The sequence below is a fragment of the Eleutherodactylus coqui genome, chromosome 7 (genome assembly GCF_035609145.1).
Source record: "Eleutherodactylus coqui strain aEleCoq1 chromosome 7, aEleCoq1.hap1, whole genome shotgun sequence".
In the NCBI taxonomy this organism is placed as follows: domain Eukaryota; kingdom Metazoa; phylum Chordata; class Amphibia; order Anura; family Eleutherodactylidae; genus Eleutherodactylus; species Eleutherodactylus coqui.
The window spans coordinates 200,729,635-200,746,428 of NC_089843.1; the positions used below are offsets into that span (position 1 = coordinate 200,729,635).

The 16,794-nt window shown below is 47.7% G+C and overlaps 1 pseudogene; it reads right to left on the reverse strand.

The window, feature by feature from the left end:
- Positions 1–281: 281 nt before the first annotated feature.
- Positions 282–488, reverse strand: LOC136573893 (U2 spliceosomal RNA; annotated as a pseudogene).
- Between the last annotated feature and the right edge of the window lie 16,306 nt (positions 489–16,794).

Genomic DNA, 16,794 nt, shown 5'->3' on the forward strand with positions numbered 1-16,794 from the left:
GTGCCTGCCCGATGTTTCCAACTTGGCTATTAGCGCAGCGGTAGGTACGAACTATAGAGTGCGGCTGGCATATGAACTGGTGTGTGAGTGTGTGTTGTTTTGCTTCCAGTTGTACCTGTGCTGTGCACACTCTGGCAGACGCAGCTGCTCAGTGGATACAATGTTGCGAGCTCCACGGCAGCAGACGGGCTGAGTGTCAATCAAAGTGCTTGGTTGTTAGCCGCCACAGCTGCGCTGCACCTCTTGCTCGTCGTTTCTGTTTTTGAATACTGAAATAAGAAAGGGGGTGCACCGGTCCTGGAGGTACTGCAATACCAGGTCAATGCGCGGAGTGGACAGAGCAAGCTCTTTTTCCAGCTCCCTGTTCTAAAAATCCATTTAATATATGGTCCCCAGATAGGGGACGTATCAGATATTAAACTGATAAGAACAGATTTTTTACATTTATATATTTATTACGTATCAAATCATTAACAACAAAAATCAATAATTGCAATAGATAAGGTCAGAAAAAATGGACAATCATTCAAAACAACATATTCCATAGGTGAATGTTCCACAAACTGAGGGCTTTTCTACTCCCCAGATTCTTCTTGTCCAGCAGGTAATACATATAAAGTTCACTTTTTGCTAGTTTCAAACAGTCTCTTACATTTATGCAGTCTCTTTTAAATAATAAAATGTTCCTCGTTTTCCATAATGCGTTTTTTATGCAGCTTAAAGTGCACCACAGGACTCTTTCTTTTTCTGGTGTCATATTTGAAAATACACCGTAAAAAATAACTTCGTGGCTCAAAAAATCAATGCCAGCTAAAAACTTTAAAAACTGGCAACACTCCCTCCAGACCTCCTGTGCAAAAAAGCAGTTCCACATTATGTGCAAGACAGTCTCATCATCGCCACATCGTTGTCGGGGACATACCGCTGTATTACTTAGCCTCCTTCTGTGCTGGAAGTCCCTTGTCGGCAGACACTCGTGGACCGTCATCCAGGCGATATCTTTGTGGTCGTTGGTTGGATAAGGTGCGTGCACTCTCCTCCAGATGGAAGTGCATCTGCTGTAAGAAAAACTTAAAACAGGTGTCATTATCTCTCGCCTTTTAACTTTGAAAACCAACTTTCTTGCGTCTTTTAAAATCTCTGAGCGGAGAGAATCCAGGCAGTACAGTTTTATTATCCTCTCTAAGATGACATACTGTTTAGGCGAGAATATTAAAACCGGAGAGGTCAGTGGAAATGACACCCATTTCCGCTTCCTAAAGACATGTCCGGCCGCATACCTTAAAAAGTAGGACCAGGTGTTAGCTAAGAACATGGTTTTAAAACAGAGGCTAAAAAATTTTGAGTGCAAAAATAACTTAATCTCTGGAACGTTCTTACCTCCGAGGCCATGCGACTTGTACATAGTTTGCCTACTGAGCTTCTCAAACTTTGAGCCCCACACAAACTGGAATAGCATTCTCTGCAGCTTCTTTGTGGTAACTTCATTTGGAGGGAAAACAATACTCAGGTACAGCATGATGGGGAGCAGGAGGGCCTTAATAATTAATACTTTCCCTTCTAGGGTCAGCTTCCTGAGCTTCCAGAAGTCGATCTTTTTCTGTATCTTCTCTCTGACAGCTTCCCAGCTTTGGACTCCTTCGTTTTGTTTGTCAAATACTACACCTAAGATCGTGATTCCATCTGACTGCATCTTCAGGTTGGGGATGACCACATCTGACCAGTCTCCAATGGTGAAGCAGCTGCTCTTATTTACATTCAACTTGAAAGCTGAGGCTTCACAAAAAAACTCAGTTATTCTTATGGCTCGCCTCAAAGCCGCTGGTGTGGTACAACAAATAGAGATGTCATCCATGTATCCTAGGGCTTTGACTTCTTTCCCCTGACCGCCAGGACTGGGGGCATCAACCTGACTGACGCTCCCTTAACTAGTAACAAAAACTTACCCGGAGACTTCTTGTGTGTAAAATGTGGGGTAGGCCACAGCTTTTATTAAATATTTAACCTCTACTATTTAATTTAACTTTTTTAACTCTATAAACCCTTCCCATGCTACAACCCGCTTAATTTAAACTGATTTTAGCTTTAACTATTCCATAGGACGTTTGTAAGCCCGCTTTCCTTGGGCTTGTAAACCCTCCTCTTCTCCAGCATGGAAAGTTCAAGGCCAACCACAGCTGTGACAACTTCCGAACATACAAAGTCCTATAAAGTCTTTCCTCACCCATCTCCCGGGCGGGTGGGTGGGCGTCTTGCTCGGCTCCCTCTTCCTCCACGCTTCTTCTCCTTCTGTTCTTCTTCCTGTCTTCTCTTTCCTCTTCCTTACTTAGCTCCTCCCCCCCATCTAGCTCGCTGATCCCTTAAGCCCCGCCCCCAGTCCCATGCAGCATCGTTATTCACTGTGCTGCATAAGAGACTGGGGGCATCAACCTGACTGACGCTCCCTTAACTAGTAACAAAAACTTACCCGGAGACTTCTTGTGTGTAAAATGTGGGGTAGGCCACAGCTTTTATTAAATATTTAACCTCTACTATTTAATTTAACTTTTTTAACTCTATAAACCCTTCCCATGCTACAACCCGCTTAATTTAAACTGATTTTAGCTTTAACTATTCCATAGGACGTTTGTAAGCCCGCTTTCCTTGGGCTTGTAAACCCTCCTCTTCTCCAGCATGGAAAGTTCAAGGCCATACGGGACGCGCCGTATCCCTACGGCGCGTTCCGCCCCACCCCACGGACCCGAACTAAGGCAGCTTCCACGCCATCCTGCAGTCCGGACAGGAATGTGTCCAATCCCACCTCATTTAGGTGTATTCCGTCATCTCGCAGCGCACCTTTCTCTCTATCCTCCAACTCCCAATGGCGTACAGCAATTCCTCCCAAGGATTGCACGAATTTCGAAATCCTCTGGTTGATCACTTTCCTGACGTTTTCAATCGCCTCGGGGTTCTTTGCCCCCCTCCAACATCTCCTGGCGATAATATCCGACCATACGATCACGGATTCTTGGAAGCACTCACGAAAACGGAGTAAGTCCTGTTTCATTAGAGCGAGTAAATCGCCTAGTTTTATTTTTCCTAGGTCGTTCCCCCCGGCGTGCACGACCAGGATGACTCGCCGGGGGGTCCACCTGCTAATCTCTGTCACGATCTGCAGCAACCTTGGCCATTGTAGTCCTCGAATCCCATACCAATTTACCACAGTGTCCGTCATTCCTAGGGTCCTTCCTAATGGCCGAGTTGCTGCTCTCTTTTCGGCCCAGTACACGAATGAATGTCCGATAATCCAGACTCTCCACGGCTCTGCAGCTGTAACACACAAAAACAAAAAAAAAAACCAAAACCCGTACCAAACAACGCAAAAACGCCATCTTACCAGGACACAATCATACCACTTCGCTTTCTCATAATATTAAGTCCGGTCTAATGTATGATTTATAGGCCTGCGACTTCCATCTACCTAGCCGTTTCAGATCTTCTTCCCGCATACCATGTGCTTCTGCCATGGTTGCCGCACCTATCCTAAACGAATGCGTACCAAACTCGGACACATCCAAACCAGCTGTGCGTAATGCTGAACGGAAAACCGCCGTAAACTGAAAACGGGTGAGGGAGTCGCCTGCCGCGTGAACGAAAAATTGGTCGCAAATATTACGCGAGCTCATGTACTCTCTGACCGTGCTCACCGGGCACCACCTGCCTCCAAGGCTATTAATTGTTATCCACTCGCCTCTTCCATAAATGTCCGTCTTGGACTTTCTGATACATATACGTAGTGATGCACCCGAGCAAATAACATCGTTATGCCGCAAACCGCCAGGCTTATTTTTACTCGCCGGGACCAGCTCTCCAATTCGTAATGCAGCAAAAAACGCCACCGAAAAAGCCGCTCTAAATAGCAACGCTTCTGAACTATTAACGCACACGCTTTCCAGCAATTCTAATAGCTTAATCAACATGGAAAACGTAATGGGCCGTCGTCTGTCAATATGCGTCTTATCTTTTTTCCAACCGCGGATTATTTGGCGAAAAATAAATTCTTTAGTAACGTCCGTCTTACCATGTAGTTTGAGCAAAAAGGCTACTCCTGCTAAATATTTTTTAGCTGCTCCAACCGACCGATGTTTGTTCCGTAAATCTGACAACAAATCAAGCGTGGCCGCCCGCGCCCTTTCCCCGTCGACCACACAACCGCCTGCCAATGAAAGCCATTCTAACCATATAGAATTGTAACTCTTCCACGTCGCACACGTGACCGATGCCTCCACCAGCTTCAACAACTCTGCTCGACCAGATCCCATAAGTGAGGAGGGCATCGGACCCCCTCGGCCTCCGCCTGTGGGTGCCGTTCCCTGAACGCCTCCATCTGTGAACGAGAGAGTGCGTCAGCCGCTCCATTGTCATGACCCGGAACATGCCTGGCTCGCAAATAAATATTATTCTGCAGGCATCTCAAAACCACATGTCTTAACAATGCCAACACGGGCGGAGACCCCGCGGTCTGCCTATTGATCACCTGCACCACCGCCGTATTATCCGACCAAAAACAGACCTTGCGGTCTTGAAGCTCTGAGTTCCACAGTTCCAATGCTACCACTAGCGGAAAAAACTCCAATAGTGTCACATTCTTGGTCCATTTTCTATTCACCCAACTCACTGGCCAGGGTTCCCTGCACCAATGGTTATGGAGAATTACACCGAAACCTCCCGACCCGGCCGCGTCCGCAAATAGGCATATGTCGCTACCCGTAACCTCCTCCTTTGGGCACATCACTTGCCCATTGAAGGATTGCAAAAACACCTTCCATATATGTAGGTCCGCTCTCATCCCCTGTGTAACCCGCACGAAATGATGGGGTTCCCGTACCCCTGCCATAGCTAACGTCAGTCTTCTTGAGAAGACCCGTCCCATAGGGATGACTTTACACGCGAAATTAAGCAAACCAGCCAGCCTCTGAATCTGCCTCAGCGTGACTTTTTTGCAGCTGGCGACTTCATTGACTGTCTGGTGTAACCTGGCTACCTTTTCCACTGGTAACCTGAACACCATATCCTCAGAGTCGATCTCGATTCCTAAGAATGTGATCCGGGTCGCGGGGCCCACCGTTTTTTCTTCTGATAACGGAACCCCTACCCTCCGCATGAGGGCCTGGAATGTTTTAAGCAAAAATACGCAATTGCCCGAGTTCTCGGGCCCGACGAACAAAAAATCATCTAAATAATGTATCACCGATGAGATGCCCGTCTCATACTTGAGTACCCACTCTAAAAAGGAACTAAACAATTCAAAATAATAGCATGAAATGGAGCATCCCATCGGCAAACACATATCGATAAAAAATTGGCTGTCCACCCGACATCCTAGGAGGTGGAAACAATCGGGGTGGACTGGTAATAATCGGAAGGCGGACTCAATGTCCGTCTTTGCTAACTGGGCTCTTTTTCCCGCCGCTCTTACCAAGCGAACCGCGGAATCAAATGACGTATAAGAAACAGTTGCCTGTTCTTTTGATATTCCGTCGTTGACGGAATCCCCCGCTGGAAAGGATAGGTGATGTATTAAGCGGAATTTCCCGGTTTCCTTCTTGGGTACCAAACCCAAGGGGGACACCCGCAAATTCGTAAACGGCGGCGCTTCGAAAGGGCCGGCCATGCGGCCGAGCTCGACTTCCTTACTCAATTTTTCTTTGACTAAATGGATATTGTCCAACGCCGATTTCAGGTTAGGGGCGAACATTGACGCGGGTGAAAACGCAAACGGGATCACGAAACCGATTGAAAAACCGTCCTTAAGAATTTTTGCCGCCTGTTTCATGTGGTATCTGTCTAACCACAGATCCAGGACCCGGCTTTTCACCGGTGTTCGGTGCTCCACCGGCACCACCCACTGCGGCAGTCGTTCTCTGTTTCTTGAAGCAGCGAACTGCTGCGTGCTGCCCCCCGCAAACCGAGCACTCGTGCCGGAATTTGCAGGTGGCATAAAACCTGCAATGGCCCTCGTTGTAGAGCCAACATGAGCCATTGGGTCTCTGAGCAGCCGCGGAGGGCTGTTGCCCGCCTCCCGCGGCTCCCGTAGGAAAGGACGCTCTAGCGGGCCTTTGCGCCAGAATAAGCTGAATCCACACATCAGTTGCTTTTGTGGCCCAGCTTATGTGGCTCATACCCGAAACCCGACGCCTGTAGTCCTCATCATAACGCCACCAAGCTGACCCACCGTGCAGCTTGTAGGCGCTGTAAATGGTATTGAGATAGACCATCAACTCCGGTCCTTTAGCCGGCTGATGTTGACACACCACATGGGCCAACACCAAATACGCTTGAAGCCAGTTCCCAAACGTCTTTGCAATTTTTGGCTTCTTCTCACCACGTTCCGACAACCGTTCCTTATCTACCATCACATGGTCCGCTGATAATAAGGACCAAATATCCACATATAAACCTTTTTTAATTTTTTCAACCAGATCATCAGCCAAACCTACCCCTAGCGGGGCAACACCACAAAACATTGAATCATAATATTTTAAACCTTCCGTTGGGTCACTTTCCGTACACCGGGTTGAGCTTCCAGCAACACCACTCACAGGCGGGCCTCTGCCCCCTGGTGAACCACAGGACACTAAAAGCCCTTCTTGCGTATCAACCTTGCTCAACAAAGATTTTAATACCGTGACCAAATCTTGTTTATCCGCACCCTTTGCGGGATCCATCACATTACACCACGCATTATGCAATAATAACTCACCAGCTCGACCGACCTCCGGCGATGCCAAGGGTGATGTCCCAGCTGTATCCCTCCTGCGAATCCTTTGATCGGGCGTGGGCTCCCGACTGACCGTGCGCGTAGCCTCCTGCGCCCTTTGCTGTGGCGCCACACCAGGCTGGTGTCTGCTTGACCGTCCTTGCGTGTGGCCGTGGCTTTTGTAGTTCCTGTATTCCATTCCATGTCGCCTCGACTGCGAGTGAAGCGTATGACGCTGGTCTTCTGCGCGCTGGTCTTCTGAGAGTCTTGTCACATCTTCTAAACTGCCCCTCTCTACCCTATTTACTCCTTGCGCCCTACCGCTGCTGCTACTGGAAGCTCTACTCGCCTGCTCTAGCTGCCTGGAACGCCTTGCCTCCTGTCTTAGCGCTCTGGTTCTATCTCTTTGCCTCCGCCTGGCGCCCTGCCCTTGGCGGCTACTGCTAGCGCGGTTGTCGGACGTTTGTGAAGAGTAACCCAGCGTTTCTTGTAACACCGGGTCCAAGTAACGGGGATTAACATAGCAACGGCGCTGTGTGGCCGAAGCGGGTGGCGGAACATGGTAAACGTGTCTGCTTTGTGTTTGGGTGGGGTATACCACCTCCGGCTGCCCCCGGTACGGGGCTGCCTCGGCTCTATCCCTATGATGGTTGGGGGGTCTGCTATGTCTATGGGTCGTGTGGCTAGATGCATGGGGCTCAGGGGTGATGCTACATGACCCCGAAGAAGGGGTACTCCCCCTCCGTTGTCTCCTCCGCGGGGGTAACAATGCGGGGCCAGGGCTGCTCGCTGCGCTGCTGGTGGAGGAGCTAACTGGGGATACTGCCTGCAATCTATTCCCCCCTGTACTTGCCCCCCCCCCCCCTCTGACTCCTCGCCTGTGCTGTGCTGCCTCCTGCTTGTGGCGTTCTGACCTCTTGGTGGGGTACGCGCCCTCCCCGCGTGTCCCTTCCTACTTCTGCCGCACTCCGTGGCTCACCTCTCCCTCTCTGCGCTGTCCTGCGCCCAGACGCGCGCTGTTCTTCTGCTGCCAGGGTTGCTGTTGCTGGTGCCTCCTGGCACGTGTCTCCCCTTCTCCTCCCGCTCACCGGCGGTGAGCGCTGCCTCGTGGCGGGCCGTTTTCCCGCCACTGGATTTGAATTTGGCGCCATCTTTTTCCCGGCGCTCGCGGCTCCCGCCGCTCTCTCCTCTACCCGGCTGCTTCGCTGACCGCGGCGTTTGTTCGCTGGGCTCGGGCTGAGCCTCGCTGGCGGCTGTTTTCTTCGTTGCGGTCTTCCCCGCAACTGCTCTTCTGCCTCCGGCAGCGCTTCGCCGACTCCGCTCTGCTGTCTCCCGGCTTCCTCTGGCCCCGCCGTCTCGCAGCTTGACAGTATCTCCTGCAGCCAGCCGGTGCCGTCCTGTGCGACCGCCGCTTGGATCAAAGCCTTCAGGTTCTCCATCTTCTTCTTCTTTCGTTCTCCCGCCGACTCTCCTCTTCTTATCTTCTCCTAACGACTCCCGACCTCCGCTATTCGTTAGCCGCTTCGGTTTTCTCCTCCGCTTCTTCAACTTTCTTTGTCTTCAGTCTTCTTCTTTATAGCTTTCTTTTACTCCAGGCAATTGTAATCCACGTCTTGCTCGGCTCCCTCTTCCTCCACGCTTCTTCTCCTTCTGTTCTTCTTCCTGTCTTCTCTTTCCTCTTCCTTACTTAGCTCCTCCCCCCCATCTAGCTCGCTGATCCCTTAAGCCCCGCCCCCAGTCCCATGCAGCATCGTTATTCACTGTGCTGCATAAGAGGATTGGCACACCTTTAATCACTTTATCCCTCCGGATCATTGATAATAAGGGTTCTATTGCACAGATAAATAAAATCGGTGACAAGGGGCAGCCTTGCTTGACCCCTGAACGCAGCTGGATCTCTTCTGTTAATGAGCCATTTATTAAAATTTTGCTAAAAGAGTCCTTATATGAGTGCAATCTGTTTTATAAAACTTTCAGGAAAATGCATTGCTTCTAAAACCGCCCATAAAAACCTATGTGAGACACGGTCAAAAGCCTTCTGAAAATCAAGCGACAAAAAGGCTACACTTTGCTTCCTGTCTTGTTGGTACCAGATGATGTCTCGGATGAGATTCAGGTGCTCATGTATTCCTCTTCCTGGTACTCCGCACACTTGGTCCGCATTAATGACTTTATTTAAAACCCCTTTAAAACGGTTTACTAAAACTTTAGACATTAGCTTGTAGTCCACATTCAGCAGTGTGATGGGTCTCCAGTTCTCCAAACGGGTTCGGTCTCCCTTCTTGAACAAAATAGAAACAACTCCACTCCTCCAAGACAGGGGCAACACCTCACGTTTAAAGGCTTCTTTAAAAACTGCATGCAGATCAACGCTAAAAAAAGTCCCAAAATGTTCTGTAGAATTCAACCGGTAAACCGTCAATACCAGGGGTTTTCCCATACGAGAGACTCTTAATAGCAGCATCTAACTCTGGCAAAGTGACTTCTGTGCAAAGTGTCTCTTGGTCTTCTTTCTCTAATTTGCCCTGCAAGGCATCCAGAGCATCCTCAGTAAATGACCTGGCCATGCGTTTTTCATCAAAAAGCTCTTGATAAAACTCTTTTGCTTTAGTGAGCATGCCTCCTGACGATGTCTCACCTTCTAGTTCGGTAATCATTTCTTTGGTGGAAACGACTTTCTTGAAAAAAAATCTAGAACATTTCTCGTCGCTCTCCATAGTTTTTACTTTAGAATTATAGATCAGTTCTTTACCTCTGGAGTGAATTTCTTTAGTGATCTCTCTCTTTGTGTTGGCAATAATATCTTCCATATCCACTCCATTGGCCTTCAGTTTGTAGCAGGTCTGCAGCTTGGTGCAGAGCCTTCTATGCCAGCTATTTTTTTCTCTTGCCCTGGTGATACTGGCTTTTACAAAACACTGCTTAATCTCCTTTTTGCTTTGCTCCCACCAGTCCAGCAGGGAAGCGTAGCGGTCTTGCCTGTTCTTCAGCTTCTTATAAAAAGCAATAAACTCCTCTCTGATGCTGGGGTCTTCTAGCAGTTGTGTGTTCAGTCTCCACACACCTCTGTCTCTACAGAGGCCAGGCAGTTCTAGTTGCGCAAGTATTAACTTGTGATCTGAGAATATGTTAGAGACCAAGTCCATTGACCTGGCGACAACTTGTTCTGTCCCACATATTAAGACGATACGAGATTTCGAAGTCACGCTCTCCCAGGTATATCCTGGATCGCTCTTGTGCAGTACTCTCCAAATGTCTTTAAGTCTGAAGTCATCTAACAGGTTCTTAAGTTGTTTCTCTGTCTTGTCTTTTCTGGGCACCTCAGCACCCCCTCTCTTCTCCCCAGGCAGGACACAATTAAAATCGCCACAGATTATCAAAGGCAAAGAGCCTGGCAGGTAGTACTGTAGATCCTCAAATAGCTGGGATCGCTCCTCCTTCAACGGTGAGGCATAGATAGATAGCAGCCTGAACTCTACTCCCCGGAAGCTTACATTAAGGAGAAGGGCTCTTCCAGGAACGACCTGTAAAAAGGAATGGACTTTAAATTCATGTGACTTAAACAGAACTCCGATGCCCGTCGCCCTGTTCTCATTGTCTCCAGACCATATGGATGGTCCCAAAGTCCAGCTTTCTCTCAAATCAGCATAGTTTGGGCTGTAGTCAATCCCACACTCTTGTAGGCATATAACATCACAGTTCATGGTGGACAAATAAGAAAACAAGGCAGCCCTTCTTGTAGGACTCCTCAGGCTTCTCACATTTAGTGAGGCGATTCCAATGTTGCGGGCCATTTAAGAGGTCAGGCACTACTGCTGTCCGAGTCCGTCATAATCCCAGCTGTTCCAGGGCTCGAGACGTTCTCTGACGAATCGGAAAACTTGATGTTAGTTGGGTCAGAAGGGGGTGGTTCCGCAGGGGGGTCAGGGAGGTGCAGCCTAGAAGGAACCGGTTTATAGAGGCGAGTGTCTGAAGTCTCAGTGGATAATGTTTTCCCCGGTTGTAAAGAGCTGGATTTTACCAGCACCTTTTTTGCAGTGTCTTGTCTTTTGTCAGCCGCCTTTTTCCTTTTCCGCTGTACTTCCCACTCCATCTCACCCTCGATATCTTCGATGTTGGAGCCCTCGGCAGCAGCAGAGGGGCTTTCCCCGGCTTCAACTTCAGACCCCTCTGCCACTGGCACATCCCCCTCTGGATCATCAGACACCTTAGACCAGTCAACAGGAATATTGGTGTCATCAGTCAGGTCCTTTAAGCTCATGAACGAGGTAAACTGTGAATATGGGGTACCAGAAGTAATTCAGAGTCAGACAGAGGTATAAACGTCACAGGTGAATGTAACATATCATGTCTGCTCTGGGTGTATCCCAGGCCTTTTACATACTGTACCATCTTTAGAGTAGTGGAAAGGTGGAGAGACGTAGTGGCACGCTAAAAAGTAAGATACTTAAAAATGACGCCACTTTGGAAAGACTGTCATCCAATAGCCTTATACAGTGTTAGATATGAACCCAGGGGGGATTATACATTATCTACCTACGAGATTGTTTGGGCTAGCCCCAAGGCTAGGTCGTTACTATCCTCAGTAGTTACAATTACAATCTGATGTGTTGACTAATTATTTGATTTCCGTTGTTAAAGAACTAACCAAAGCCTATGCACAGGTGTTCTCTTCCAGACTCAGAGGCAGACACTGGGACACATATCTTGCAGCCTGGGGATTGGGTGTGCGTCAAGAAGTTCCTCAGGAAGCACCCTCTTGAGCCCCGATTTGATGGCCCCTACCAGGTGCTTCTGACTACTGCCACAGCTGTGAAACTAGCCGAAAGACTTACATGGATCCATGCTTCATACTGTAAGAAAGCTTCAGATCCGGGAGACCAGTCTTAGTTGTGCCAAAGACATTACTCTGGTTAGGGCTAGTGAGAGAGGAGGGTGGCAACTAGAATCCTTAGTCGGAAGAATATAAGGGTATGGTTACCTTCTAGTATAACTCGTCCAATGCTCAAGTAGCCGCATATTCCTTCGACTATTGTACTGTGGTCCCGTGTCTAGGCGCAAGATCCCACCGCAGGCCAGATTTAGCTCAGTCCAGCTGGTTATATGACTTATATACCCGGGGAATACAATATGTTCGCGCCACTGATAACGTCTGGGGAGAAGACTGCCGTTATTGGGGATTAGTGGGATGTAACACAGGAATAGACTGGTCCTATAAACCGCGAAGTGCCTTAAATAAGAAAGACAAGAGCGGGAAATCCCTAATTAGTCGTATAACTCTCCTTGAGAATAATGACAGCAGGTATTGGAAGGCTGAACTTAGTATATTGCTTGGTTTTAATGCGGTTTTTACATTAACCATGGGAGATCCAAGCCCGGGGGACGGGGGGACTTATAGTCTGGGGACATACCGGTACGGGAGGACAGATCCCTTAGGGAAGTTTAAAATAAGGGATATGGTAGATGCACCCGAATGGAAGCCTTCACTTAGTCCCGTGCCCATAATTAACCCCCTCCGTCGTAAGATAAAGACCTTGACGAACATGATGATCATAGCCGACCCTACCTTTGAGGACACCTTGACAGTAGCGACTGGCTACTCTGACCAGAATCTCTGGTTGGAGTTGATGAGGTACAATGCTAACAGGAGCAACAAGTCTAACTGTTGCGTGTGCGGTAGTGCCCGACTACACTCGGGGATGGTCCCCCTAAATCTCCTTGTAGATACTGAAGAGTGGTTTATTAGTCTCTTCACGAACATTTCCGCTAATTACACTGTCCGTGAGAAGTGGAAGAAGGAATACTCTATAACTAAAGTGTTTTGCACCGGAGAGAGTATTACTGACTACCCTGGAAACTACACCTGCCGGGCAAACAGGCAGGGTGGAGGGAGATTTTTGGGGAACTCACCAACGGGTATTGCTCCTCCTACGGTACGATAGGAGGGGAATGGACACAGAATCAGGTCCAGTCCTTAGGAGACGTTTACTGGCTTTGTGGAGACATGAGGTAGAGGACCCGCCTGGAGGGTAATTGGACAGGGTAGTGTGCCTTAGTAAAGCCCTTATGCTCCTCCACATCCTGTCAGACAGCATTGAGGATAATGAGGTTACCCCCAATAGTTACTTTATCTCGATCCATCTCAGTCTGTGTTTTGTGGTTATCCTGTCATGTTGGTCTATCCTTGTTTTCCGCATAGGTACGGCGGTTCCTTCCAGTCTTGTCACTAGGTAGTGTAGGGTCAGGGTGAGGCGACCTGGACGTGTTCACCATTAGGACTATCTCCAGGAGGGACATTGGTGTGGGTGAATATTAGGGAGTCCCACGCCGTGCGTACCTGTACACACTACTAGTATTGTAACATTATACTAGAGCGAGAAGAGAGACCTCTGGTGGTAGTTTTGATCTACACGTATACATTGACGTCATAGGATAGCCAAGGGGGGTACCTGACGAGTTTTAAAAAATAGAGACCAAGTTAAAACTAGATTCGAGTCCATTTTCCTGATCATTATGGTAAATAAATGTTGACTGGATTAATTATGTTTTATTATAATTAACAGTGGTTTATAAATTATACTAGAGACGCCTTATAGGGACTAGTCGACCAATAGGACCTACCTCAACTATGACTTTTCAAAATAGAATGGCCTTAGATATGACTTTAGCTAAAAAGGGGAGTGTCTGTAAGATGATAGGGGAGACTTGTTGTACCTACATCCTAGACGACACGTGACCCGCGGGTAAAGATGCACTTGCCATTAAGAAGCTGACCGCACTAACTAAAAAGAGCTAACTTTTGGGACCAGTACTCGCCATGGATGAGCGGGTGGTAAAGGATCCTGGCACAGACGGGCGTTGCTGTTGTATGTGAACTGATGGTTACCTTTTCTGTTCTAGTCTGCTGTGTTATCCCCTGTGTCAGAGAGACCTGCGAAACTGATGATGGAAAAGCCGCTCCCACCATGAGTTTGCTGGATGCATCCCCAGAAGGAGTGGACAAGTCCTACACCCCCTTGAAGACTCTAAAACGAACCTTCAACGCGCTCCAGTTATAGGCTCATGCGCAGAGAACTGTGAAAATTAGATAGAGAGTTAGAGGATAGACATTTTAATGGGGGATTGTAGTAGACATGATAATTAATTAGTATAAAATGTCTATCGATTTGTATAAACCAAATGTATTATGCTGTTGTAATAACTCTTAGCTCTGTGGAGTTTAAAGGACACACACACAATCTAATCATGGTATTTGCTCTGATTACACAAGTTGCACAACCAGCCTCTAAGAGTTAAAGGTTATAGGATTATATGTATATACTGAGTGTTTACCTAGCCCCCTTCCACTCCCATCCTGAAGCTAGTTAAACAATGATTCATCACTACACGGAGCTGACTTCAGCTAGGACAGAGTCCATGCCACATCAGCACTTGGAGAGGGTGGGCAGAGAGGTGGGGGATTCTATATGATCCGACAAATGAGAATCCTATATGTTACTGATGTAATCTGTTGCACGCCCATTAAAGGGTGGTTATCATGTGTTATAATAAAAAGCCTGAGCCTTTACACATTGTAGAGACTCTCCAGGTTTTAGACCAGCATTTGTGTCTGATCCTGGTCGATGATGTGTGCACACTGTACAATTTGGAAGCTACAAAATACCCCAAAACCTGCTGGAGAAAACCGTAATCCAAATCACATCTTCCTCGTAGCATTTCCTTTTATACACATAGATGTTTCGTGTGTCCCAGAGTACCTCTTTAATACATAACATTAACAACCATAAAACATGACTTTTGTCTTTATTCGTGACTCCTATACCAAAAAGCACGAAGGCAAATGATAAGTATGTGAGCCCTGTGAGCTCTTTTATCAGGGCTTTCAACTTTCCCAACACTCGTTGTGCGAACCTGCAGTTCCAGAAGACATGTAGGATGCTCTCTATCCCTCCACAGCTCTGTCGTGGGCACGCTTCACTACGCATCAGGTCCCTCTTTTTCTGGACCTCTCTCACAGGTAAAGCCCCTTGCATACTTAACCACATGATGTCATTCTGTCTGTTTGTCCCGTCCTCCCGAGAAAGGTTACCCCAGACTTTTTCTGCCTCTACATGTGTTAGCTCTGCTCAACTCTGCTTTATGCTCAGTCACTATGCAGACGTCATCCATGTAACCAAGAGCCTTCACAGCCTTCCCTCCACTGCCCGGTACCATCATTCCTCTCATAAATTTATCTCTCCGCAACATACAGAACAAGGGTTCCATAGCACAAATAAATACTAACGGGGATAACGGGCAGCCTTGTCTGACTCCCGAACAGACTCTAATCCTGTTTGTTACAAAGCCACGGAGTAGAATTTGGCTTCCAATCCCATCATAGAGGCTTCTGATAGCTCTTAAGAAACTAGATGGGAAACCCATCCTATCTAACACATTAAACAGAAAGGCATGAGAAAGCCGGTCAAAGGCTTTCTCAAAATCTTAGGAGAGAACCATCACACTCCTGTCCCTCTGCATCCCATCCCAGAGGACATCTCGGAGTAGGCTTAGGTTACCTGCAATGGAGCGCTCAGGCACACCACATACCTGATCCTCCTGAACTACCTGGGCTATCACCCTACTCATGCGACTGGCAAGCAACTTGGCGTACCCCTTGTAGTCCACATTAAGCAGGGTGATAGGCCTCCAATTACGCAAGTCTGATTTATCTCCTTTTTTAAAGATTAATACCACTAATCCCTCTTTCATACTTAACCCTATGTTACCTTCCCTCCACACCCACTGGTACAACTGCAGTATATCACTACCAACAATAGGCCAGAAGAACAAATAAAATTCCATCGGTAATCCATTCCTGGGGTTTTATTCCGTGTCATGCTCTCAAATACCTTTCTCACCTCATCCTCTGTTATATCCCTCACTAATGGTGGTAGATCCTCCTCTGCGATCCTGTCTGTAAGGGAACCGATCACCTCCCTCTCTAGACTTGCATCTCTCATCTTTTCACTATACAAGTCTCTATAGAAATCCTCAATTGCCTCTGCTACCTCCTCTCCCTTCAGCTCCTTCCCATTCATGTCCCTCACCACACTCACATCCGTTTTACTTTTGGCTAACTTTTTAAAGAAAAACCGTGAACAACATTCATCCTTCTCCATTGTGTCCAACTTGGCCTGGAACATGATTTGCTTCCCTCTCTCCCGCAGACTCATTCACCTTCTTCCTAGCATCACACAGCTCCTCATCCACATTCACACCCGCCTCCCTTAGTTTATGCAGCACATTCAGTTTAGCATTCACTCTCGCATACATCTCTCTCTTCCTCGCAGCCATCCTGTAGCCTCTTTTCCTGAAGAAGACCCCAATCTTTCCTTTCACCCACTCCCACCAGGCCATGACACTCCCAAAGTCATTCTTCATTCTCTGCCATTCCTCATACACCTTCCTGAAGTCCTCATACACACTCTCATCCTCCAGCAGGCTCACATTCATTTTCCATACCCCTCTCCCATACCGCACGACATCCTCTAACTCACACACACACTTCAGGCACTCATGGTCTGAAAAATTAACCCTCTCCTGGCTGTAACTTTTAACATTAACAGTTTTAGAACCAAAGATGTAGTCTAAACGAGCGTGCACCCCGCCCCTGTCCGCATGATACGTGTCAGGTACGGGCTTCACCTTTGCTAATGCTACTACATCTAATAACTGGAGGTCAGATGTCATCTGGTTGAGCTGTTTGGCTGTCACATCCATTTTTTCTCCTTGGAGGTGACAGTTCAAATCTCCCACCAAAAAAACAGGCAAACGGCCTGGTAGGAACAACTTTAGTTTTTCAAACAGCTCCTTGCGCTCGTTCTTATCTGGAGGGGCGTACACATTTATGACCCTGAATCGCACATTTCGGAATGTGACATAAGCCAGAAGACATCTGCCCTCCTCTATGACAACATATTCATCTATAACATAACTGTTGTTTGTAAACAAAATCCCCACGCCATCATTTTTGTTTTTTGTGGATGTTGACCACAGCGACTGGCCGTGCGGCCATT